Genomic DNA, 26,201 nt, shown 5'->3' on the forward strand with positions numbered 1-26,201 from the left:
TAAAACGTTTATATTGGACTTAATCCTTCAGAAGTCATTTAGTGTTCTCTTTTCTTTTTTTGTAATTGAGAGCACCATGAGGAAAGGAGTGTTTTTGATGATCTATTTTATTTTATTTCTTTCTCTTTTCTTGGAGGAAGATTGGCCCTGAGCTAACATCCGTGCCCATCTTCCTCCATTTCATCCGTGGCTCGCCTGCCACAGCATGGCCTGATCAGCAGTGTATAGGTCTGTGCCAGAATGGGAACCTACAAACCCCAGGCCGCCAAAGAGGAGCACACAAACTTAACCACTACACCACCGGGCTGGCCCCATTTTTGATGATTTCTAAGGGGTAAAAACTAGGCAGGGAGATTAGGTAAGATGATATAGCAAAAATTCAGGCATTAAGAAATAAGGTTAGACTAGGCTGGCGATGGCGGCCATGGATTGGAAAGGAAGGAAGGATGGATGCAGCATCATAAGGGAAAAATTTGCTTCTTTCCCTTTGTCTTTTCAGCCATTTGGGCTTAACGGTGTTCAGTGCTCCTGATTTATTTCCCTTCCCATTTATATTTTCCTTCTTCCCTCGATAATCTACTTTTGCTTTCCCATTTTTCCCTCTCTTCTCTCCTTTGCTTGCATTCTTATCACCTTCCCTGATAGGACGATGACTGAATCGGGCAGGTAGACATGAAATGGGAGATCTGAGTAGAAACTAACTATAAGATTTACTAATTAGAGTATGTTGCTGCTTAACACATTTTTTTTTAACCTTTCATCTGCAGTTAAAAAGAAGAAAAGAAAGGTGAGGAGGCAAAAAAGGAGTAGAGAGGAAAAGGGAGAGACTCATTTATCCATTCATTCAAGAAGTGCTGTGTTTCCAGAGAAAGAGAGAGTGCCAAAGAGATAGAGAAAACACCACACAATAATTTGTGTTATTGTAGTTGTATCATCTATTTCCCCTTCTAACTCAGTTGGGTAAAGTAGAGATGCCAGATGGGAGGCTAAAGACTAAGGTGAGATGGGCAGTCTCCCTCCCTCCCTTATTGCCTGCTGCTTCTCATATCAAAAGATGGAGTCTACATCCCTCCCCCTAGGCCTCAGTGACTGGCTCAACCAATAGGATGCTGTGGAGGTGACTTTCTGGGACTTCTGAGGCTAGGCTGTAAGAAGCCTGGTCTTTTGGAATATATCCTCTTGGGATGCTTTCTTTTGGAACCCAGCCACCACTTTGAGAGATGCCCAAGTCACATGAAGAGGCCACATGCAGGCCCTCCAGTTGGCAGCCCCGAATAAGATAACAGCCAGCATCCTCAGCAAACACAGAAATGAACCATCTTGACATCCAGCACAATAGAGGCAAAGAGGATTTCAGCCCAAGCTGACATCTGACTGTACTTCCTAGGAGACCCCAAGCAAGAACTGCCCAGCGAATCCCAGCCAATCCACAGAATAATAAGAGACAAGAATAAGTTACTGTTTCAAGCTACTCTACTTTGTTGTGGTTTGTTATACAGCAATAGATAACTTTTTTCATCCTTACACGAGACACAAAGAATATCGAAAGTTTGAAGATTCATGATGCCACCCGGAATGCATGTATATTTTTTACGTATTTTTTTCCTTTTAAAGGTCACTTTCTTATTCATTAGCCTTGAAATTGGAATTTGAATTGACCTTGATCAGAAATCCTAAGAAATGCTTAAGCAAATATTTTAAGCACTATCATATTTTGAGTACTAGTTCAGGATAAAGTGGTATTGATGTGACAAGAATAATGGATGTGTAATTAGAAGATGGAGTTTAAGTCCTAGTTCTGTCATTTATTACTGTGTGGCCTACAACAAGTTATTTCACATTTCTGCTTCCTAGTTTCCAATGCTATAATGTAATCGAAGGTATTTAGTGATGCATGACAAAACACAAACATTCAGTGAATTTCCATTTCTTTCCTTCCTATGAAAGTCCTGTACTCATAAGTGCAACCATATCAGAGCCTATCATACTGCTTCCTAAAACTAAATATTTTTATTATGTATCAAATGTTTCCCTTGATAACTATTGCATAAGCTTCCATAGTGTTGCCTTTACTAGTGTGATCTGCCTCACTTTTCCTGTGGGATAGTTTATTTAATAGATTTTGGGGACTCATCCTGTTGCTGGATTCTTACAAAGACTCTTTTGTGATAACCTTCTTTGGTTTTCAAGGACATGACCCTGTTTCTCGAGTGTGGTTCCCTACTGTAGCATAAATGTTAACAAGTTAAATGCATATCACATAAGAATTTTAATTGTTCATCATATGTTTATGTATTGAAATATAGAGTCGAATTGATATAATTGGTAACATTACCCATTTGCTTTGATTTGAGATGTCAAGTGATTGAAAAAATTTTTAATTCAGAATTGAATTACCTTGCTTATTTGAATTTATCATTTTTGCGTAATTAGGATGAACTAATTTTTTTTTATTAATGTTATGATAGATTACAACCTTGTGAGATTTCAGTTGTACATTTTTGTTAGTCACGTTGTGGGTACACCACTTCCCCCTCTGTGCCCTCCCCCCACCCCCCCTTTTCCCTGGTAACCACCGATCAGATCTCCTTATCAATATACTAACTTCCACCTATGAGTGGAGTCATATAGAGTTAGGATGAACTAATTTAATTTGCAGTTATCCTTAAATGACTTAACTGATGTCTGCTGAGGTTCTCAAGGCCACAGGATTATGGAGTCATGCTGAACATCACTCTGTCTCTTAGGGTTGGAAGTACAAGTGCACCTTGTGAAGCCTGGAGACAGAAGTTACAAGCTTGATTTTTTCTCCATTAATGTTTTTTTTCTGTTTTGTCCCCCTCACCTCACTCTAGGCTGCGTCATGTTTCCCAGAAGGACCACATATTGCATTTGGAGGTGGTCCTCCTTTTCCAACTTTGTTCTGATTTTATGTCATTTTTACTTGGTGTTGAGCTCACATCTCAGTTCTGCAAAGGAAAGCTGGTTATTTATCTGGTAACTTGTGGTTGGAATCCCCAAGAGAGTGCTCTTTATAGAGACTGAGGGTCCTTTAGCAAATATTGCTTTTTGATGATGCATTTTAATAAGCCTTTTAAAAATCTGGATACCAGACTACCGGCTAGGGTACCTGGAAGCAATAATTTTAAAATAGTGCTTTTCAAACTGCAGGTCCTGACCAACTAGTGGATTATGAAATAATTCTAGAGAGTGTGACAAGCACTTAAAAAACAATGAAACAAAATGGAATAGATAATATTAGAGTGTATTACACGTAAAAAGGTAAGAACAGTTTCATAAAATTTTTATATTCCTTTGGTGTGTGTGCGTATATACTGATTTACGATAAAAAATAATTTATAGATTTATTTTGTGAGTTGCCATCAAAAGAATTTGAAAGTCACTGCCATGGATTTAAAGTTATCTGAAACACAGTTTTGTAATATAGCAGTTTGAAATGAAGCCCCAACAATATATGTAACAAATAAAAGCGTAGATAGGTTTTAGCTGCAAATTTTAAAGGGATTGGCAAGTTACTTTTCCTGAGAAGTCTAGCCCTGGGATGACTGGGTATTTTCCAAAGGGCCAGGAACCAGTTATCCCAATAAACGGTAGGGGCCTCAATGCTCTCTCCCTGGGAGGCTCTGAGGTAACGTTCCTCATCTCACTTGTAATGCTGCTGTTGCCTTGCTGCAGTGGCTGTTGGAAGTACTGCGTCTTCCCTAACCAGATCAGAAGGACCCAGTTTTCCCAAAGTCTTGGTCTGCCAGAAAGATGGCATTGCACTTCTCCCCGATTTGTGGGACCTGCACCCAGCTTGGAGAGCTGGAAAACTCCAGCCCTTAACTCCCCTCTTTGCTAGGGAACCACGTTTTCCTTCCCACTGGGTCCTTGGAAGATGGGAAGCAGCAGTAAGGTTACTTGTGTTTTATCCACACCATGTGAGTCTGTGTTTTTGTGTGAAGGCTGACTCATGTGGAGGAAAGTTCTATGCCTAGAATTATAAAATTAATGCTAATCAGAGTAATGCAGCATGCCACTTCCAATCTGCTAATGAGCTTTGGGGAGAGATGGCACATCTTCCTGCAGCTGATGGATGCCCCTTTTAGAGGATCTACGACATCCTCCCCAGGTCTTCCCTCAGCTGGGCTAACACACTTCAGAACAAAATAATCCTCAGGGCAGGATGGGACCCCTTGCTTTTTGGTTCTTGTCCCTTGAATCAGTCTACTCTCTGTGCCACTAAAATAGCTGCCTATTAAACTCATCAGTGGAATCTGCCATACTGTGTCACTTAAACTTTTTCCATCTGCTTATGGTTTTTACTTGTTTTTCATAGAAAGCCCTGACCTAAATCTCTACTCTTCTTTTATAATGCTTTCATTTTGACCTTACTACTGCTGAAAGTCAACCAAACTCATTCATCACTGTCCCTCCCCCCAATCTCCATGAACATTATCCTGTTATCCAGGTTTTTAACATCCACTCAAGAGATTGTCAACAAAAATGGACTAAACCTTTACATGGAACTTCTTTACCCCCACATGGGACATTTTCAAGAATAGGAGCTTTCAGATGAATTAGCAATGTAGATAAATTTGTTACCAACACTAGAATCTCATTCTAAAATATTTTCTACAGCTCAAAACATGGCATAAGGCAGATTCCTATTTAAGAGAAAGGGCCTTCTTTTAAGTTGTCTTGAAGATTCTGAGACTGTCCTTACGAGCAGTGCTATGAGAGGATATGAGGCACAATCTCAGTCACCCCAAGAGTTAATTTAAATGGAGAAAGTGAGATGGTTTCCCAAAACATTGGAATTGATTTTTCCCTGAGTCTCTCCATAGTTGTAGATTCTGATAATCACAGAATATAGAGAAGGAAGAAACTTGGTGTTCCTTCTAACTGCCTCATTTCACAAACCAAGAAATTGAGGATCAGAGACATGAGGTCATTAAAGTCATCCAGTTACTTAGTTGCTTACTTCGACTAGGGCGGTTTCAGAAAGGATGCAGAAAAGTACAAGTATTTGAGAGCTAGTTAGGGACTGTATTAATCAACACTGTAATAATCAGCTCTGTGTCCTTGGGTGCTGCGACAGCTGGGGGTCCACTGCTGCAGCTGACAAATAAAGTGTGAGGAAGAAACAAAAACTGAGGGAGTCCATCGCCACTAGACCTGCCTTATAAGAAATGTCAAAAAGAGCTCTCCTGTCTGAAATGAAAAGGCAAAGGATACAAAGCTTTAAACAAGTTGATAAATAGATAAAATCAGAAAACTGCAACTCTGTATCAGAACATGTTAGTAAACAATTATGATGCAAAGGTTAAAGGGAAAGAAAGCATTAAAAATAACATTAACCATTCCAATTTGGTAACAAATTCACAATACAGAAAGAAAGAATTTTGACAACAAAAATAGCAAGGGAAGAAGAAAAGGACAGAACTTGCCTAGTCAAATGAAGCAAAAATGCTATCAGCAGAAAAAGAACTATCTCATCTGTGAGACCTTTTATACAAACCTCATGGTAACCACAAAACAAAAATTAAGGCAGAGTCACGAAACATAAAAAAAGAGGAAACTGAAAAACACATCACCAAAAACCGTCAAGCTGAAATTGTAGTGAGAAACACAAGGAAAAAGAAACAAAGGAAATATAGAGCAACCATAAAACAAAAGATAAAATGGCAATAGTAAGTCCCTATATATCCATAATCATCCTAAATGTAAATGGATTGAATGCACCAATGAAAAGACAGAGAGGCTGGACAGGTTAAGAAAAAGACCCAAAAATGTGCTGCCTCCAGGAGACCCATCTCAGCTCTAAAGAAAAACATAGGCTCAGAGTGAAGGGGTGGAAGATGATACTCCGACCAAATGACAACCAAAAGAAAGTGAGTGTAGCCATAATTCTATCAGACGAAATAGACTGCAAGCCAAAAAAGACAAGAGACAAAGATGGGCATTATATAATGATAAAGGGGATAATCCATCAAGAAGACATAACATTTATTAATATATATGCACCTAACGTAGAAGCACCAAAGTCTATAAAACAACTATTAACAGATCTAAAGGGAGAAACTGACAGCAACACCATAAGAGTAGGGAACTTTAATACCCCACTTACATCAATGGATAGGTCTTCTAGAGAGAAAAATCAACAAAGAAACGTTGATCTTCAATGAAACACTAGACCAGATGAATTGAACAGATACATATATAATATTCAATCCAAAAGCAGCAGGATATACATTTTCTCTCAAGTACACATGAAACATTCTCAAAGATCCACTGTTTGTTGGGAAACAAAACAACTCCCAATAAACTTAAGAAGACTGAAAAGATATCAAGCATCTTTTCCAACCACAATGGTATGAAACTAGAAATCAACCACAAGGAGAAAGCTGGAAAAGTCACAAATATGTGGAGCCTAAACAACGTGCTATTCATTAACTATTGGAACAACAACAAAATTAAAGGAGAAATGGAAAAATATCTGGAGGCAAATGAAAAGGAAAATACAGTGTACCAAAATCTATTGGATACAGCAAAAGCAGTACTAAGAGGGAAGTTCCTAGCAACACAGGCCTACCTTGTGAGACAGGAAAAATCTCAAATAAACAATCTAACAATACATCCAACAGAATCAGAAAAGAAGAAAAATGAAGAGCCCAAAGTCCGGAGAACAAAGGAACTACTAGAAATCAGAGCTGAAATAAATGACATGGAGAGTAAAAAGAAAATAGAAAAGATCAGCGAAACTAAGAGCTAGTTCTTTGAAAATATAAACAAAATTGACAAACCTTTAGGTAGAATAAGACAAAAAGAGAGAAGCCTCAAATAAATAAAATCAGAGAAGAAATCACAAGCAATATAACAGAAATACAAAGGATTACAACAGTATTCTTTATCAATGTTATAAACTACATTAACAAAATGAAGAATAAAAATCACATGATCATCTCAACAGACGCAGAGAAAGAATTTGACAAGATTCACCACATATTTATGATAATAACTCTCAATAAAATAATTATAGAAGGAAAGTACCTCAACATAATAAAGGCCATATATGACAAACCAACAGCTAACATTATACTCAATGGTGTAAACTGATAGCTATCCCTCTAAGAGCAGGAACAAGACAAGGATGCCCACGCTCACCCTTCTTAGTCCTAGCCAGAGCAATCAAGTAAGAAAAATAAATAAAACATATTCAAACTGGAAAGGAAGAAGTAAAACTGTCACTACTTGTGGATGATGAGATTTTACATATAGAAAACGCTAAAGAATCCATCAAAAAACTAAAAACAAACGAGCAGAAATAAAAAATCAAGAATACAATCCTATTTACAATCACAAAAAGAATTAAGTGGGTAGGAATAAATTTAACCAATGAGGTGAAAGACCTATACACTGAAGACTATAAGACATTGTTGAAAGAAATTAAAGAAGACATAAAGAAATAGAAGGATATTCTGTGCTCATGGATTAGAAGAATCAACATAGTGAAAAAGTCCATGTTACTTAAAGCAATCTGCAGATTCAATGTAATCCCTATCAAAACCCCAATGACATTTTTCACAGAAATAGAAAGAAGAATTCTAAAATTTACTGGAAACAACAAAAGTCCCCAAAGAGCCACAGCACTCCAGAGAAAAAAGAACAAAGGTGGAGGCATCACATTCCCTAATTTCAAAGTATACTACAAAGCTGTATTAATCAAAACAGCACGATACTGGCAGAAAAGCAGACACAGATCAATGGAACAGAATTGATAGCCAAGAAATAAACCCATACATTTAGGAACAGCCAATTTTCAACAAAGGAGCTAAGAACATACAATGGAGAAGGGAAAGTCTCTTCAATAAACACTGTTGGGAAAACGGACAGCCGCACACAAAAGAATGAAAGTAGACCATTATCTTACACCATGCACAAAAATTAACTCAAAATGGATTAAAGACTTGAATGTAATACCTGAAACCATAAAACTCCAAAGAAGAAAACATAGGCAGTAAGCTCTTTGCTATCATTCTTAGCAGTGTCTTTTTGAATATGTCTCCTCAGGAAAGGGAAACTAAAGAAAAAATAAGCTAATGGGACTACATCAAACTAAAAAGCGTCTGTATGGCTAAGGAAACATCAATACAATGAAAAGACAACCTAGCAATTGGAAGAAGATATCTGCGAATCATTTATCCAATAAGGGGTTGCTATCCAAAATATATAAAGAACTCAACAACAAAAGAACAAACTTAGTCAAGAAATGGGCAGAGGATTTGAACAGACATTTTCCCAAAGATATACAGATGGCCAACAGGCACATGAAAAGATGTTCAACATCACTAATTATTAGATAAATACAAATCAAAACCACAATGAGATATCACCTCATGCCCATCAGAATGGCTATTACTAAAAAGACAAGAAATAAGAAGTGTTGGAGAGGGGCCAGTGCCATGGCCGAGTGGTTAAGTTCGTGTGCGCTACTCACTTCAGCAGCCCAGGGTCTTGCCGGTTTGGATCCTGGGCCTGGACACGGCACCACTCATCAAGCCATGCTGAGGTGGCATCCCACACAGCACAGCCAGGATATACAACTAGAATATACAACTATGTACTGGGAGGGTTTTGGGAGAACAAGAAGGAAAAAAAGATAGACAACAGATGTTAGCTCAGGTGCCAATCTTTACAAAGAAAACAGAAGTGTTGGAGAGGATGTGGAGAAAAGGGAGCCCTCATACACTGCTGGTGGGAATGTAAATTGGTGCAGCCACTGTGGAAAATAGTACAGAGATTCCTCAAAAACTTAAAAATAGAATGACCAGGCATGACATCAGCATCACGGCGGAGTGAGCTCTTCCCTTAGACTCTCCTCCCTAAGAAAGAATGAAAAGGACATTCATAAACCAACAGAGGACAGGCACATAACACAAAAGACATCTGAGAGACCCATGCAGCCAAATGCCTGAAGGTGGAGGTGCTGGACCCCCCAGGAGGAAGGAGGAGGAAGTAAGGGGATCTCCTCTCCCTCCCCAGCAATGACCTAGGGCACAGGACCATGCACAGCTCTGAGAAAAGAGGGGCCTGGGGGGAGACTCTGTAGGAATGCCTTCGCTCTCCAAGTTCCCTCACATCCCATAGGAAAGCTCCACAGAGGAGGCTAAGCTATTGTGGGGTTGTCTTCATGAAGCCAGCACGCCAGGAGGACAGACAGCGAGGGCAAACAGAGAACACCCACGGGATGGCACATGCAAAAGAAGTGCCCCTCCCCCTGCTGGGCTCACAAGCTCAGCCAGTCAGCCAGGGCAAGGGACCCCGTCTAGAGTGCCCGTGCGTACATTAGCAAAGCAGCAGCTACAAGCAGGCAATCGCAGATGGGTCCTGTCAGCATAGATTCCAAAGGACAAGCACAGACACCAGGGATCACAGCAGGCTCAGAATACACAGCTCCTGAACCTCCTCCAGTGGTGGCAGGTGGAATCTGCAACCAGATACTATCTATGTGAAGGCACAAACCAACCCCATCAAATAGTATGAAGAAATATATTAATAGTCCAGACCAGAAGGAAAATGAAAAGCACCTAGAAATCAATCCTGAAGGCACACAAGTTTACAATGTAAACGACAGAGAATTCAAAATAGCTAACATTAAAAAACTCAACGAGTTACAAGAAAATTCAGATAGTTCAATTAAATCAGGAATAAAATTAATAAACAGAGGGAATACTTCACAAAAGAGATTGACCCTACAAAGAGAAACCAATCAGAAATGTTGGAGATGAAAAACACAATGAGATAAAGAAAAATCTGGATACCCTGAATTACAGAGCTGACGTTATGGAAGACGGAATTAGCAATCTGGAGGACCGAAATATAGAAAGGCTTCAGATGGAGGAGGAGAGAGAATTAAGACTAAAAAGAACCGAAGAAATTCTCTGAGAAATATCTGATTCAATTAGGAAATGCAACATAAAAACTACGGGTATTATAGAGGGAGAAGGGAGGGAGAAAGGAGCAGAAAGTCTGTTCAAACCTGGAAAAGGAGCTGGAATTACAAGTAAAAGACGCTAACAGAACTTCTGATTACATCAATGTAAAAAGACCTACTCCAAGGCATAGAGTAGTAAAACTGGCAAAAGTCAGTGACAAAGAAGAAATATTTTTAAAGGCAGCAAGGCAGAAGAAAATAACTTACAAAGACCATATCAAACTTTCAGGAGATTTCTCAGCAGAATCTTTACAGGCTACGAGAAGGTAGAATGAGATATTCAAAATTCTGAAAGACAAAAACCTTCAGCTGAGAATACTCTATCCAGGGAAAAATATCCTACAGATATGGTGGAGAAATACAAACTTTCCCACATAAACAAAAGCTGAGGTAGTTCATCGCCACAAGACACCCCAAACAGGAAATGCTCAAGAAGACCTTCATACCTGAAAAAGAAAAAAAAGAGTTCACAAAGCCTTGAGCAAGGAGATAAATAGGCAGCCAAAGTCAGAAAATTGCAGCTCTCTACCAGAAGAGGTTAGCAAAAACTTAATTATGACATGAAAGATAAAGGGAAGGAAAACATCAAAAATAACTATAATCTTGTGATTTTAACCACAAAATCACAACACAAAACAGAATGTGTTATGACCAACAAATCAGAGGAAGAGGAAAGGGATGGAACTGGCTTAGACCAAGGAAATAAGAGGCTATCAGAAAATGGTATATCTCATCTACGAGATTTTTTATACAAACCTGATGGTAACCACTAAGCAAATAATCAGAACAGAGACACAAATGATACAGAAAAAAAGAAAACTGAGGGGCTGTCCCAGTGGCATAATGGTTAAGTTCACATGCTCTGCTTCAGCCACCCAGGGTTTGCAGCTTCAGGTCCCAGGCACAGACCTATGCATCTCTCATCAAGCCCTGCTGTGCTGGCATCCCACATACAAAAAACAGAGGAAGATTGCCACAGATGTTAGCTCAGCAACAATCTTCCTCAAGCTAAAAAAGAGGAAGATTGCTTACAGGTGTTAGCTCAGGGCCAGTCTTCCTCACACACAAAAAAGAGAAAACTGAGAAAACCATCATAGAGAACTACCAAACTGAACTGGCAGTCCAAAATACACAAGACAAGAAACAAGGGAAATACAGAGCTGCAAAACAAGTGATAAAATGGCAGCGTTAAGCCCTTATATATAAATAATCACTCTAAATGTAAATGGATTGAATTATCCAATCAAAAGACAGAGTGGTGGGATGGATTGAAAAACAAGACTCATCAATATGCTGCCTCCAGGAAACACTCTTAGCTCTAAAGACAAACACAGGCTCAGAGTGAAGGGACGGAAGATGATACTCTAAGCTAATGGCAAACAAAAGAATCAGTTATTGCAATACTTATATCAGACACAGTAGACCTCAAGATAAAAAAGGCAATGAGAGACAAAGAGGGGCAGTATATAATGGTAAAAGGGACACTCCAACAAGAAGACATAACACTTATAAATATACGTGTACCCAACAAAGGAGTACCAAAGTACATAAAGCAACTATTAACAGACCTAAAAAGAGATATTAACAACAACATAATAATAGCAGGGGGCCCCAACAGTCTACTTACATCGATGGATAGATCATCCAGACAGAAAGTTAACAAGGAAATAGTGGAATTAAATGGAAAACTAGACGAGATGGACTATATAATAGATATATATGGAACATTCTGTACAAAAATAGCAGAATACACATTCTTCTCAAGTGCACATGGAGCATTCTAAGGACAGACCATATGTTTCGAAACAAGATAGGCCTCAATAAATTTAAGAAGATTGAAATCACATCAAGCATCTTTTCTGACCAAAATGCTATGAGACTAGAAATCAGCTACAGGAAAAAAGCTGGGAAAGTGACAAATATGTGGACACTAAACAACATGCTACTGAACAACCAATGGATCATTGAAGAAATTAAAAGAGAAATCAAAAAATATCTGGAGACAAATGAAAATGAAAATACACCATACCAACTCATATGGGATGCAGAAAAAGTTGTCCTATGAGGGAAATTCATAGCAATACAGGCCCAGCTTAAAAAAACAAGAAAGATCTAAAATAAGCAATCTTAAAATACAGTTAGAAAATGGAGAACCAACAAAGCCCAAAGTCAGCCGAAGGAGGGAAATAATAAAAATCAGAGCAGAAATAAATGAAATTGAAACCAAAAAAGAAAAAAGAACAGTAGAAAAGATCAGTGAAACAAAGCGCTGGTTCTTTGAGAAGATATGCAAAATTGACAAACCCTTAGCCTGACTCTCTAAGAAAAAAAGAGAGAAGGCTCAAATAAATAAAATTAGAAATGAAAGAGGAGAAATTACAACAGATACCACAGAAATATAAAGGATTATAAGAGAATACTATGAAAAACTATATAGCAACAAACTGGACAATCCAGAAGAAACAGATAAATTCTAAGACTCATACAACTTCCCAAAACTGAATCAAGAAGAAACAGAGAATCTGAATAGCCCAATCACAAGTAAAGAGATTGAAACAGGTAGCTTAGTGGGAAACTACTTACCCTGACAAGGTTACCCACTCAAAGCTAACAGCCAACATCACAATTAATAGTAAAACACGCTATATTTTTCCTCAAGACTGACTTGATTTCTACTATTTCAACTTCTCCTTTTCCTTTAATGCATGGATCCTGCTAAACCTTATAAATCCATTACAATATAAAGTGGGGAATGAATAAAGAGCTCACCTGAGGGATGTTCACTCTCTGTGGCTCCTGGGCGAGTACAGAGGACTGTGGTTCAGCTGAGGGGACAGAAAGAAGACAGGGGTCCTGAGATTTAGCTGTCTTACAGCTCTTAGATTCACCTCCTCAAATCTCAGCACCCCAGTTGGGGATCATCCTCCCCATAGGCACAGGGCCCTCTGGGCCTTGAAAAGGCACAAGAAGGATCATGGACAGGCAGCAACACCTGTCTTTGTGTGATTCTGAAATGACCATGGAGCTGAAATCTGCAGTTTTTTACTGAGTGAACATAAACTTTACTCGATTGATTTAACAATAACGCATGCGTCCTTCTGGATAACAGAAAGAAATAAAAACAACCGATCAGTTGAATTAAAGTACACCAAACGACAAGACACTATTCCTTCATTAAAGTTAACTTAGCAGAAAAATGCTCAGTATGCATCATTTATCTATTTTTCTCAGTAATATTATTCAACCCCTGGTATACACAATCCACGGAAAGCCTAGTAAAAGAGATGGGAGGATTTAAGGCAGGAATTTGTAATTGTTCATTTCAGCTGGGAAGTATTTCTCAAAAGGCCCTTTCGATAGATGCTTTTGGTAACTTACCTGTGAGAGAGTGAACTGTCACAAACTGCGTTTCCCTGGACAAGTCACTGAAATTTTCAGGCCCAATGTCTTTAAATCTTTCAAAAGAGTTAGAAGTAGGTGACCTTGGAAAACTCTTCACAGATCATCATTCTTGGATCCTGTGACATCAGGATAACGTCACTAATGTCACATGTGGTGGTGGACATGTGTGACAGCAGCGCATCTGTAAATAGCGGGGGCCATTTAAGGGGACTGGAGACAGAACTTCCTCCCTCTGCCTGGTTGTCCCTTACCCCCAGACCTTGCCCTCACGGCTCTCCAACAAAGCAGCCTTTCCTGAGCAGCCTGCCCCTGGGCCACCCCAGCTCACCTGTACTTCCCAGGGACGGCCCAAATGCCCCACTGTCACACAGTGTGGTGGCTCCTGAAGGTGGCATCATCAAGTCTGGTTCATTCTGGGCAGGAGGATCAAGACCTGCTTCTGATCTTGCAAATCTAGCATCTGCTCCTTTCTGGGCTCTTGTCTCTGCTCTGAAGCTCTGGAGAGAGGTCTAAGGTCAGAGGGGTGCTCTCTTCCAGGTAAGACTCCCTCACAGAGGCCCCCTGCTTCCTGCCTCACAAGGGCTGGTTTGTTTCAAGGCAACTGGGACATGGATCTGAGAAATAAATTCATCTTAGGGGCAAAAAGGCTGACTCTTAGAATTCATTATAACGTCAGACTTCAAGGACAGAAAGCCTGACAATGCAGAGGGGGCCAGGCACCTCTGTCTGACCCAAGGGACCTGAAGAGACACTAGAAATCCCAGGATACATGTGACACATGGTGGGATTCCATCCACATCCTTTCCTTTACATCCCTGGGGACGCAGGGACAGGCCATGTTCCTAAGTGCTGTGAAGGCTGTAATGCCAGTCTTGGGCAGGTGTGACATCAGACAAAGCCTGAGACTGAAGCCAAGCACACCTGCCCTCGAATCCAAATTCCCTGGCTGGGAGCTCCTGACTCGAGCACATCGGGCCACCGACCCGAGCCTCGGTTTCTGGTGAAGTGGTTGTCAGGGTACATTAAACTATCCAGTAAAAAAACAAAGCGTCCTCTAACTATAACAGCAGTTGTCACTTACTTAAGGCTTCCTACCTGGCACTTGTCTAAAATAGTGATCTATGTTTCCAAACGTCGCCGTGAAACAATCATTATTAATATTTATAGATGAGAACCCTGACTCTCGCCCAGGTTCCTTCTGTCGCCCCTGCTAACAGGTGACAGAGCTGGCACTGACCGGGCCTGTAGTGCTCCAGAGCTCGGGCTCCACCGCAGACCCACGGTCACCGTCCGCCTGATAAACGCACTCCTCCCTCCCGCACCCACCGCCGCCGACATGGGCTTCTCTCCGGTCGGGCTGCAGGCGGGCTGGTCACACGATCCTCGGGCATCCCGGACCGCCCCGAACACCTGCGCCCCCCGGCAGCCCGAGGGCCGGGGTCTCCCCCATCGGCCTTACCCGCTCTGACGGCCCGCCCGGGTTTATACACCGCCGCGGGGGGCGACGAGGTCCCAGACACTTCCTGCTCCCATCCCCAAGCACAGGCACACCCTTCCCAGCTAGTCCCTCGCCCTCGGTGCGCACCCTGCATTTTCCGAGCACACCCCAAAGTTCCCCAACGGTTCTCTGGAGTCCTGAGAAGACAAACGAGGAGGCTACGGCTGCACATGCGCAGAAGGAGCGTGGCGTCCCCTTCCCGGAGTCCAGGCGGTGAACCTCACCTATTTAAAACTACATTTCCCATAGGCCTCCGCGTCTACATTTCAAGTCACTTTTGGCCTTTCCGCGAAAGCGGGAGGACGGTGTTCTTAAATCTCTCCTGCCCAGGGTCCTCCGAGCCCGAAGAGGTTAAGGGTTAAGCCTGAACTCTGCTGTCAAATGCAAAGGGTAGTCCGCTATTGGCTCCCGATTAAAATAGCATTTTTTTCATAAGTCATTTGGAGGTAATTGGGGAAATTTGAATACGGATTGGATATGGAAAATATTAAAATATTACTTAGATGGTGTGAAAAAAATTTGGAGTTAGGTAGGAAAATTGACTTTGTAAAAAGAAAAAGACATGACGACTGAAGTAGTTAAATTATATAGCTGTAAAATTATAATTTTACAATTTTTCAACCTGGGACCTCCACCCTGTTCCTTTACAGCCGCCGGACCCACCAACCCCTGAGCCCCATCCTGGCGCGCCTGGGGCCCAGTGTGCAGATTCTACTGAGGGTCTGCACAGGTGCTCCAGGGGTGGATGTTTATAGGAAATCTGTTGGGTCTTATACATTAACATTGATTCTTGCTGAATTCTCTTATTGTTTCATAAATTTTTATGTTAAATATCTTGGATTTCCATGCACATAACGACAAGTTTGCTTGCTTTTTGCTGACGTTTATAATTCTTTGTCATTCTTTACCAAATTACAGACAAAAGCACAAGAATGCTGGTTAAACTATATTAAATCAATCATAATAGACTTTAACATAAAGATCACGAAGGAGAGAAAGTGGTCACACATATGTCGTTTAACAAACATTTATTGAAAACTGACTGTACAATCGACATCATTCTAGGTGCTAGGATAGCAACATCAAATAAAAGAGAGTAAATTCCCTACCCCCATGGAGTTTAGGATCAGGCTTGTTGTGGGGCCTATTACTCAGGGTCCCCTGAAGAAACAGGTGTCAGTTGTCAAGAAACCATGGGACACTTGAGGAGAGTCTAATAAATAGGGCTCTAAAAATGTGGGTAGGGTTAGTGAAGCATCCTGTAACTAGTGTTGGTAGAGAGTTATTATCACCCCCAGGGCTGTAGTGAGAGTAGGTAACATTATCAGAACTTAGCACAAAAGGCCACCCTTATGAGAGCTGTGGTCTTAGGAAGAGAAACATTGTGAATGCCCATTACATGGCTCAGCACGGAGAGCCAAAGGAATAAATACCCAACACCTCACTTGTTCTCTTCCCTCTGATATCCTATCCTCCGTTAAGCATTTATAAACCCCATTCAATACCTATTCTTAGAATTCCATCCGCATGTGTCTCTTCTAGACCTTTTGGTCACCAATTTTCCAGTCTTATTCTTGTTTAGCCCCCTACTACCTGTCAACTCACTGAGCTACTGGACATAAATCAGTATAAATCGAAACTCAAGTACATGTCAGTTCTTCACAAAGTGAACTAAATATACCTCCTTAAACTCTACCCACTGGGAAGATTTTTTTTTCACCACACATTTCAGAACCACCCCTAAGTGAGACTGTAATCGTAGCAGCCATAATTTCCAATGATGCCACCATACACTGTAAACCCAGTTTGAAGGAGAGTTGATGGGTATGTGGCCACAGGTCTCCCTTGGGGACTTTTGGGGAATGTTTAATTGTATATTCTTGTGACCAAGTTATGAGGAATTTTGTCAAAGGGACCCAGCCTTCCCTTTAGTCAAAGCCTCCTGTCTATAAAGTAGGATATATCAAGGATTTAGAAAGAGAATCTAAATCCCTGTTGTGGTGATTTGTGTTCGTTTTCTGCCCACAAGATCCAGAATTTCACATGTATATAGATATATATCTCAAGAAGCATCTTAGTAGAATACCCATCTATTTCATTTCAATGAACTTCATGATCAAAGAGCCACCACCACTGATCCCTTCATATCACCACAAAAGATGGCTGCACATGAGAAACACTCTAAGAGTTTCAAAAAACATTTGTCAGTATCCCATTAGAGAAAATACATATTTCATTGCTTTGAAATGCAACATGGGCTGCTCCTGAGTCCACAGGGAGTATACTCATATTGATTAATTTGAGCCTATCCAAACATAATTCATCCTTCCTAATCTAATATGGTAAGGATCCACCCCCTTATGTGCTACCTAGTTTCTGCTTTATTGGGCAAGATCTTGAGTTCCTTTTGTGTTTTTGGTTTTTTAATTTCTGGATTTCTTGCAATTTTACTCTGAACATAGCTGGTTTTTTATTCCTATTATGGGCCTGGAGCCAGTAAGGAAGTTCGGACAGGGCCTGAGGATAGTGTGTATCTCCTTCAGGGGTAACTTATACTAGGATCACCCCTTAGGATTTGGAGAGAGAGAGAGAAGTGAGACAGACACTGTCAGAATTCAGTTACTCTTCACTTCTTTTTCTAAGCTCCTCAAAGCAGTGACTTTTAGTATACCTTAAAGGCCTTAAAATTGCAGAGTGTGTGGCAGGTACAACAAACTTGAACTGTCTAATAAGCCTCAAAGCTGTGCAGAGGCAAGTGTACACCTGCCAGGCAAAGTGCACAGAGTTTAGAACATCTGTTCTGACCAAGTAGTAGTATATGTTTGACCATATCCTTCTCCTCTGATAATAACTTTGGGCTTCCTAGATGCTCGGTAAATCCATGTAAGTGAAGGAATACAATTTCTTCACCTTAATCTTGACCTCACACTGATCCATCCTCGCAGTAATTGGGGGAGGTGTACTTACCTGGCATTCACCCTCATATGGCTAGTGATCATTTTATAAAATATTGAGGAACATAATGTCCCTCTTGAAGATATTCTTGTATTCAAACCTTATCTGAGTGAGTAATTGAGGCAATCTATTGAGAGCCCCAGTATATTGGATCACTTTTCAAACTGTTCAGACACCTCCATCTGGGAACTGTTTCTCTCTACACCTGTCAATATTAGATTAGTTTTATCTTTTTAGGGTTTCATGCAAAAGGAATCATACAGTGTATTTTTGTGTGGCTTTTTTTTCACTCAGGATAATGATTTTGAGATTCATCCTATAGTTGAATACCAGCAATGAAGGAACAGCCTCACACAGGGAGAAACAACTGCTTATGAAATCAAGGGAGACTCATTGTGCCCAATGAGTTCAGCTATATGTGAATCCAAATACATGTAATCATTCCAATTTCCAGGTTCCTAGACTTTCCCAGTAAATGTCCCAAATCTCATGTAATACACCTCCTCAAATTGTGGATCTAATAGTTATTGTAATTGTTTGAAGAAATAATGTCCAAAACTTCCCAAAGTTGATGAAACAATGTTAATTTACACATCCAAGAAGCTTACTGAACTCCAAGTAGGATAAATACAAAGATATAGTTTTACCTAGACACATCATAGTCAAACTGTTGTAAGCCACACACAAAGAGAAAATCTTAAGAAAGAGAAAAACAACTGAACATGTACAGGAGAGCATCAACATAAATAATATCTAACTGCTCATCAGAGAAAATAGACCCTAGAAGGCAGTGAAATGGCATATTCAAAATACTGAAAGAAAAAATGGTAACGAAGAATTTTTTTATCCAGCAAGACTATCCACTAATTATAAAGGTGAAATAAGGACATTCTTAAATTTAAAAGGACTGGAAGAATTTCTTGATATCAGAACTGAATTGTGAGAAATACTAAAGGAAATTCTTTGGGCTGGAAGAAAATGACATCAGACAGTACCTCGAATCAGCTGGAAGAAATTAAGAGAGCCAGAAGTAATAAATTTCTGGGTTTTAAAAAAAAGAATCTATAAATATATTTTCTCATTTCTTCTGTTAAATTCTTTAAAAGACATGAGATTGTACAAAGAAATAATTGTAACATTCTAGTACTGGTTTTGTAACATATATAGATATAATATATATAAAAACAAGAGCACAAGAGGGGAAAGTAACAGAGTTACATTGGAGGAAACATTCTATATTTCATAGGAATTAAGTTAATATTCGTTTGAAATAGACCATAGTCAGTTAAAATGCATATTGGAATCCCTACCACAGACACTAGGAAAATAGCTCAAAAACAGTAAAAAATATTCAATAGAGGAATTAAAATGATATACTGAAAGATTTATTTAGCACAAAAGAAGTTAATAAAGGAAGGACAGAGAACAAAAAAGCCTGAAGACAAAGAAAACAAATAGCAAAATGGCAAATGTAACTCTGATCCTATCAATAACTGCACTAAATGTGAATGGTCTAAAAAAAACAATTAGAAGACAGAGATTGGGAAAATGAATAATAAAGCAAGATCCAACTATACGTGATCTACAAAAGACACATCTTAGATTCAAAGACAAACAGAAGTTGAAACTAGAAGGATGGAAAAGACACATCACACAAATAGTTACCAAAAGATTGCTGGAGGGTTGTGTTAATACTGGACAATGTAGATTTTAAAACAAGAAATATTATTAGAAGCAAAGAGGGACATATCCAAATGACAAAATGTCATTAAATCAGAAAGATATAAAAATTATCAATGCTTACAAATGTAACAACAGAGCTTCAAGATACGTGAAGTAAAATTTGACGGAAACGAAAGGAGAAAGAGACAATTCAACAATACTTGGAAATTTCAACTGCCTCCTGTCCATAATGGATTAAAAAGAGGAAAGACAATCAGCAAGGTTATACAAGACTTGAACAGCACTATCAACCAAATTAAATTAAGTGACGTGTATAGATCACTGCACTCAATGACTACAAAACACACATTCTTTTCAATACCACATGGAACATGCTCCAGGATAGACCGTGTACTCAGCCATAAAATAAATTCAACAGATTTAGCAAGAATGAAATTATATAAAATATGTTCTCCAACCACAATGGAATGTGAGCTATCAAGAATGGAATATATCTGGGATATCCACAAACATTTGGAACTTAAATGACACCCATCTGAATAACATATGAGTCAAAGAATAAATTGGGAACAAAATTTGAAAGTACTTTGAAGTGAATGAAAATTTAAAAAATAGAATATCAAAGTCTATGGGATGTGCCTAAAGCAGTACTTAGAGAGAAATTTAGAGTATTAAACACCTATAGTGGAAGAGAGGAAAGTCTCAAATCAATAATTTAAGTTCCTACCCTAAGAAAGGAAAGAAAGGAAAATAAACCAAACTGAAAACAAGCAAAAGAAAGGAAATACAAAAGATTAGAACACATGTCTGTGAAATACAAAACACAAACATCAATAAAACCAGAAATTGGCTGTTTACCACATAAAGTTGACAATCCCTTAGCTAGCATCCCCAAGGAAGAGAGAAGATAGAATTTACCAAAATCAGAAATTAGAAAGGGACACCCACAGAGAAATTAAAGGATTATAAGAGAATATTATGAACAACTTTATGCCACAAATTAGACAATTTATAAGATATTGGCAAATTCTTAGATCCAAATTTCCAAAACTGACTCAAAGAGAAATAGAAAATCTCCATAGATCTGTAACAAACAAGAAAGTTAAATTAGTAATTAAAACCCTTTCAGGGAAGAAAAGCCCAGATTCAGATGACTCAACTGGTGAATTCCATTGACTATTAATGGAGAAAATAATCCCAATCTCCCACCATCTATTTCAGAAAATATTAGAAGGAGAGAGCTGGTCTCACATCATTCTATTAGGCCAGAGTCACCTTAATTTCAATGGCAAGTGAAGACATCACATGCAAAGACAAGACCACTATCCCTCATGAATATAAATGAAAAATCCTTAACGATGTGTTAGTGAGTGATGTCACCAAGATGGGGGAGTAGGAGATGTTAGCCTCTGTCCTCCCAGAAAGATCAACAATTAGACTGCTACCTACCCATGATCAAAAAGAGTTCTGGGAGAGCTCTAAAGCCCTCTTAAGAAACTTTAGCAACATAGCGGAACAAAAAATGTGAGAATAACCACACATAAAGAGAAAGAAGAACAGCTTCATTTTGCCTGCATCACCCCGTCCTTTAAGCTGGCATTACTCAGTGCTAAGAGGGAACTCCTCAGCTAGAAAGAGCTCTCCTTTCAGGGAAAGAGAGAGCAGAGTGAACGACCGGCGTCCCAGCCTTTCAGGGCACACAGGAAGTACCCACTTTGGTTTCCCCCCACCCAGAGACTGGCAAAGCAGAAAGATATAGAGATGGCTAGGGACAGGGAAGAAGAGCAGGGTTTACCAATATCGGGCACACAGCAGTAAAGACCACAGCTGTGTGACCTGTTCTATAGATAACCCCAACGTGGAAGGGCAAGGGGAACAGTGCACTAAGAGAGATACACAGCTCTGTGGGAGCAGGGGAGGAGCAGTCTCTGAACACGTTCCAGGAAAGGGGTCACCTTCCATGCCAAGATGAACTTTGCATGAATAAAGATTTAAGTGAGGACAGACTGAGAAGAGTGAAGAGGGGAATGGGGTGTGGACCAAATTTCATCCACCTGCAATTTTACCTACTCAAATTTTATCTACCACGGCAAGAAGTTAGTGTCTAATATTTTAAAATTACTTTTAAATACAAGTATTCGTACTAGTTATATAAATGGAGGTAAACACAAGAACAGCTAGGATAGAAATGGCTCAAGTGGTTTCCATGGGGAATGGAACTGGGGGGATAGAAAGGACTGGGGTTGTGAGGTTGGGGAGGGCCTGTCACGGTCCTTTATAAAGCCTTCAGTACTATTTGATTTTAAAGGCACAAGTATGGATTCCTTAGATAAATATTAATTTTTAAGTGAGCTTTAAAGAATGAGTAAGGTTTCTACAAGGAGAAACTTGTAGTTTCTCAGTTTACTTTTCCTGCCACTCTAGTGCCTACAACCACAGGGCGTGGGAAAGCCCTGGCCCCGGCTTCAGAGTGGCTGTGGCTTCACGGGAACATGGATGATCTGTCCCTGTGGTACCACAGCATCACGTCTGCCTGCGATCCTGCTCTAAACCAGCAGCCTCTGATACTGCCAGAATCCCAGCACCATCCCCGCTGGCAGTTCTTCGTGCCAGGCCCCACCCACTGGACCAGACTCCTGAAATGCTGAAATGGACCTGAATCCCTACTTTCTCCATCCCTAGTTCAGCCTCCCCTTTTTATACGTGGCCCACGTCAGCCTCTGGACAGCATCCACGATGCACTGATGGTCTCCCACCAGAACTCATTTGTACATTTCTGCCTGTTCCTCCTTCACCCGCTCTCTTCCTGCAGAATGGCTTGGCTGCTCCTTGGAGCTCATGCAGGATCGATGTATCACTTAGAGCAGCTCTAAGGAAACATCTGGTGAGGGGGAAACAGGACTCACTCCAGGCAATTACCAGACGTAGGAGGTACTGCCGATTTCCACAACCAAATAATGCACTGCACCAAGCTCCAAGGCAGGAAAGGGCAGAGATCCTAGAGCCAGGCTGCTGAGGTTGGAATCCCTATAATACCACTTACCAGCTGTGTGATTTGGGGCTCTTGATTGAACCTCTCTCTGTCTCAATTTTCTAATCTGTAAAATGGGGCTACTAATGGATCATGGAGGATCCAAGCCGAAGATACTGAAATTGGTTAAGAGGTTCTTGCATTAATCCAGACAAAAGACAATAAGGGTCTGAACTGAGGCAGTGACAGGGAGGATGAAGCTGAGGAGACCGAATTAGAAAGTTATTTCGGAGGCTGAATGGCACAATTTGGTACCAAGTGACCATGGGGGATCAGGCACGAGAAGAAGGGGACAGGTAGGAGGAGAGAGAAACCATTTAAGTGTAGCTTCTAATTTTTTTATGAGGGTAGCTGAGTAAATGTGGATGCTATTAACATTGACAGTTCACAAAAGAGACTCATATTTGCTGTGTGTGTGGCAGGGAGGGGCATATTCCAGAGAGTTCTGTTGTAATGATGACGTATCTCCTTTCATTTTCATCACCACACTGTGGTTCCGATCCTCAGATGATGAAAGTGTGTCTGCAGCCTGACATTTGTTACCTCACTTAATCCTCACACGAGCCCCATGAGGTAAACGTGCTGCTACTATCTCTGTGACGTAACAGGGTACTTGAGTCTCAGAGAGGTAAAGCAACCTGCCCAAGATCACACAGCACCTTGGCTGGGATTTAAATCCAAGAGGATTGGACTCCTTGAGCTATCAGCCTTCCAGTATTGCACATTGCCTCTCAAATACACTCTTCCAGAGAGGCGTCCTAGATATTTTCATCTGTGCAGTCCTCCTGCATGAAATAGTTCAGATTCTTCTACCTAATTTTCATTTGAAACTCTCCTTGTATACTCTAGAATTTGTCCCAGCTGGTGAAAAGGTGTCTTACCATATTATATACTTGTCACAGCTGCTCTATAAACCTGCATGTGTGCACTGTGTTGGTACGGTGTGGTTTCTGTGTCTAATTACAGTGTTGAAAGCTACTACATGCACAGATAGATATGTATATAGAGATTAGGAACACAGAGCGGTTCCCCTTTCACATAAAAGTGCATGTGCTGTAGAGGAAGAATAGCATATTTTTAACTCTTGAGCACTATTTGCTTAGCTGATAGCTAAGTGAAATGAGGGGGTGTTAGAAAGCTGTGAATAATGTTCAATATGAATATTATAGGTTACCTGGGAAAAAGGGGTTTTACAGTATAAAATGATACTGCCAAAATCCAGCAAAAGGCTTAAAAGTCCAAACCACTCTAAACATTGATTTGACTCAATCGTGCCATTTAGAACATTCCATTTCCCCAGAAAGAAGTCATTCCTGAGAAAAACTGTGCAAATGGAATGTAAGAAGGAGAGAGAAGAAAAAGTAAGATTGCAGATCCACAATGAACAGCGTCCACTTTCACCTTTTGGGAAATTTATTTCTACCCCTCAAAAAAAGAGAGCCGCAAATAATGGTTTTCCCGATGAAACCACCCCAGCTGGATCATGCTAAAAAGCTTTCAGGAGGGAAGCAGTAAGTAAATTCAACTGTTCAGATGCATTTGGAAGTCATCCTAAAGCAGCAGCCCCAGTAATCGCTGCGCCATCAACAACTAAAAGGATCCAGACTATTAGATGTGGACAACAGAGAAATAATGGATGCTAAAGAGGTCGGAAACAGAAATGATGGCATTCACCCACTACATAGCTTCAAAGCGGATGACGGGAAAATGGAGGCTCCATTTTCTAACTACTGAACTATTAAAACACACACACACACACACACACACACACACACAGACTGATAAATGCCAGTATCAGTTTTATCACGTAGGTGGTTAAACAGTCACTTTCTTCTTCAATATTTTGAAATATACAAGGACTTTGGTCTTCTACTAATTTCAGAGATGAAGAGGCAGGACGGCTTCCTTCTCTGCCAACGTGCAGACTGGGAAGATGTGATGCTGGGGCACCCAAGGTTCCAGAACCTTGGAGGCAGGATGCTGGAACATAAGGCAGGCAGGGACGCACAAAATGTCTATCCATGAGCTTAAAGAATTGTTGGATAAGAACCAGTTCTGCTTCTCCAGCCAAGCTTTCGCTACTTGCCAAGAACATTATGCTTTGGTAGCCCAGTGATTCTTGCAGTAAGGACCCACGAAGTCTGCTTACATCAGAATCAGCTGCATCCCTTGTTGAAATGCAGATGCCCAGGCCCCAACCTACTGAAGCAGAATCTGTTGAGGTGGGGCAAAGATTCTCATGCCACTGTCCTTGAGACTTAGCAAGGTAATTAATGTGACCAGATGTCCTGGTTTGACTGGGACAATCCGAAATTCCAAGATCTTCGAAGTATTATGATATAGACTAGGGGTCCACAAACTACAGCCCATGGACCAAATTTGGCTGCCGTTTGTTTTTGTAAATGGGTTTCAATTGGAACACAGTCATGTTCGTTCATTTTTGTCTTTGGCTGTTTTGACCCTACAACAGCAAAGGTGGATAGTTGCCACAGAGACTGTATGGCAGGCAAAGTCTAAAATATTTACTATCTGGCACTTTACAAAAAAATCTGGTTCACTCCCAATGTAGACCAAAGGTTTTCAACCATTTCTGCACATCAAAATCATGTAGGGATTTTTATAACACCACTTCCCCAGACCTAGTCCCAGAGTTTCTGAATCAATTGGCCTGGGGTAGGACTGGATATAGCTATCATTTAAAAGCCTGTTCAGGTGATTCTAATGCGTGGCCAGGAAGAGGCCAATTGCTCTAAGGGAGACTGCACATACTTTGGAACCAGGCTGAAAAGACTCTGCTCCATAATCCCTCCCTTCATAATCCGGCTGAGTGTCCTTGGGCAGCCCGTGTAACTTGCATGAGTCTCAACTGCTTTATCTGTAAAACAGAGCTACCAATAGTCACTTTGTTGGGCGAGGTATTAGGAAGATGAGAGACTATATACGCACACCTCCCGAGACAGGGCTTAGCATCCTGTGAGACTAAATAAATGGTACTGGCGGTGATGAGGAGGATGATAATGATGATAACCATGATAAAGGGTAATGCCTATGGCTTCAATAATGCAATTGGATATACATTCATTAAGCACTGTCTGTGTGCTCTGGAAGGGGAAACCTTGATAAATAAGATGTGATGACCACCTGAAGGAGCTCACAGTCAAGTAAAACAAACAGGCACGTAAGATAGTGACAGCAAGAGAAAAGAAAAACGGGCCAAGAAGATGGAAAAACGAGTCACAAGAGAAACTAAATTCTAATAAATATAGACAAACATGTAAACTTCAGCAATAATCAGGGAAATGAAAAACAAAACTCGAATGAGACATTTTCTCCCAGCAAATAGGCAAATATTAAAAATATCCCACCTTCACAGAAGCATAATTTTTACAGGCTTTTTAAAGGGTGAATTGACAGGTTAAAATCTGCACACTTTTCAAATCCTCTATTTCCCTTCTAGGTATGTAGTCTGGAGAAACACATATGCTCTAACAGACCTGTGTAGGAACTTTCACTGTGGCATGGCTGCAGCAATGTGAACCATCTAAATACCCATAAGATGGGGAATGGCCAACTAAATCTTCATGCCTTCATTCTATCTAATTCAATGCTAAATTATTTTTTAAAGTGATTTAAAT

General features: G+C 40.3%; 1 long non-coding RNA gene across 41 annotated transcripts in view; it reads right to left on the reverse strand.

Annotated features, from left to right (window-relative positions):
• LOC102149688 (uncharacterized) overlaps positions 1–15,964 on the reverse strand; it is a 104,177-nt gene extending 88,213 nt beyond the window's left edge. For 8 of the 41 annotated variants that reach the window (XR_011430207.1, XR_011430206.1, XR_011430204.1 and 5 more), the window contains exons 1-5: positions 14,859–15,964; positions 13,728–13,896; positions 13,376–13,580; positions 12,767–12,822; positions 2,680–2,777 (exon numbers count right to left, since the gene is read on the reverse strand). This is a non-coding gene — a long non-coding RNA (uncharacterized lncRNA). The remainder of the gene's footprint in view (positions 1–2,679; positions 2,778–12,766; positions 12,823–13,375; positions 13,581–13,727; positions 13,897–14,858) is intronic. The other 33 variants (XR_011430236.1, XR_011430233.1, XR_011430235.1 and 30 more) reach the window with 24 other exon arrangements.
• Between the last annotated feature and the right edge of the window lie 10,237 nt (positions 15,965–26,201).

This window comes from Equus caballus, chromosome 21 (assembly GCF_041296265.1).
Source record: "Equus caballus isolate H_3958 breed thoroughbred chromosome 21, TB-T2T, whole genome shotgun sequence".
NCBI classification, from domain to species: Eukaryota; Metazoa; Chordata; class Mammalia; order Perissodactyla; family Equidae; genus Equus; species Equus caballus.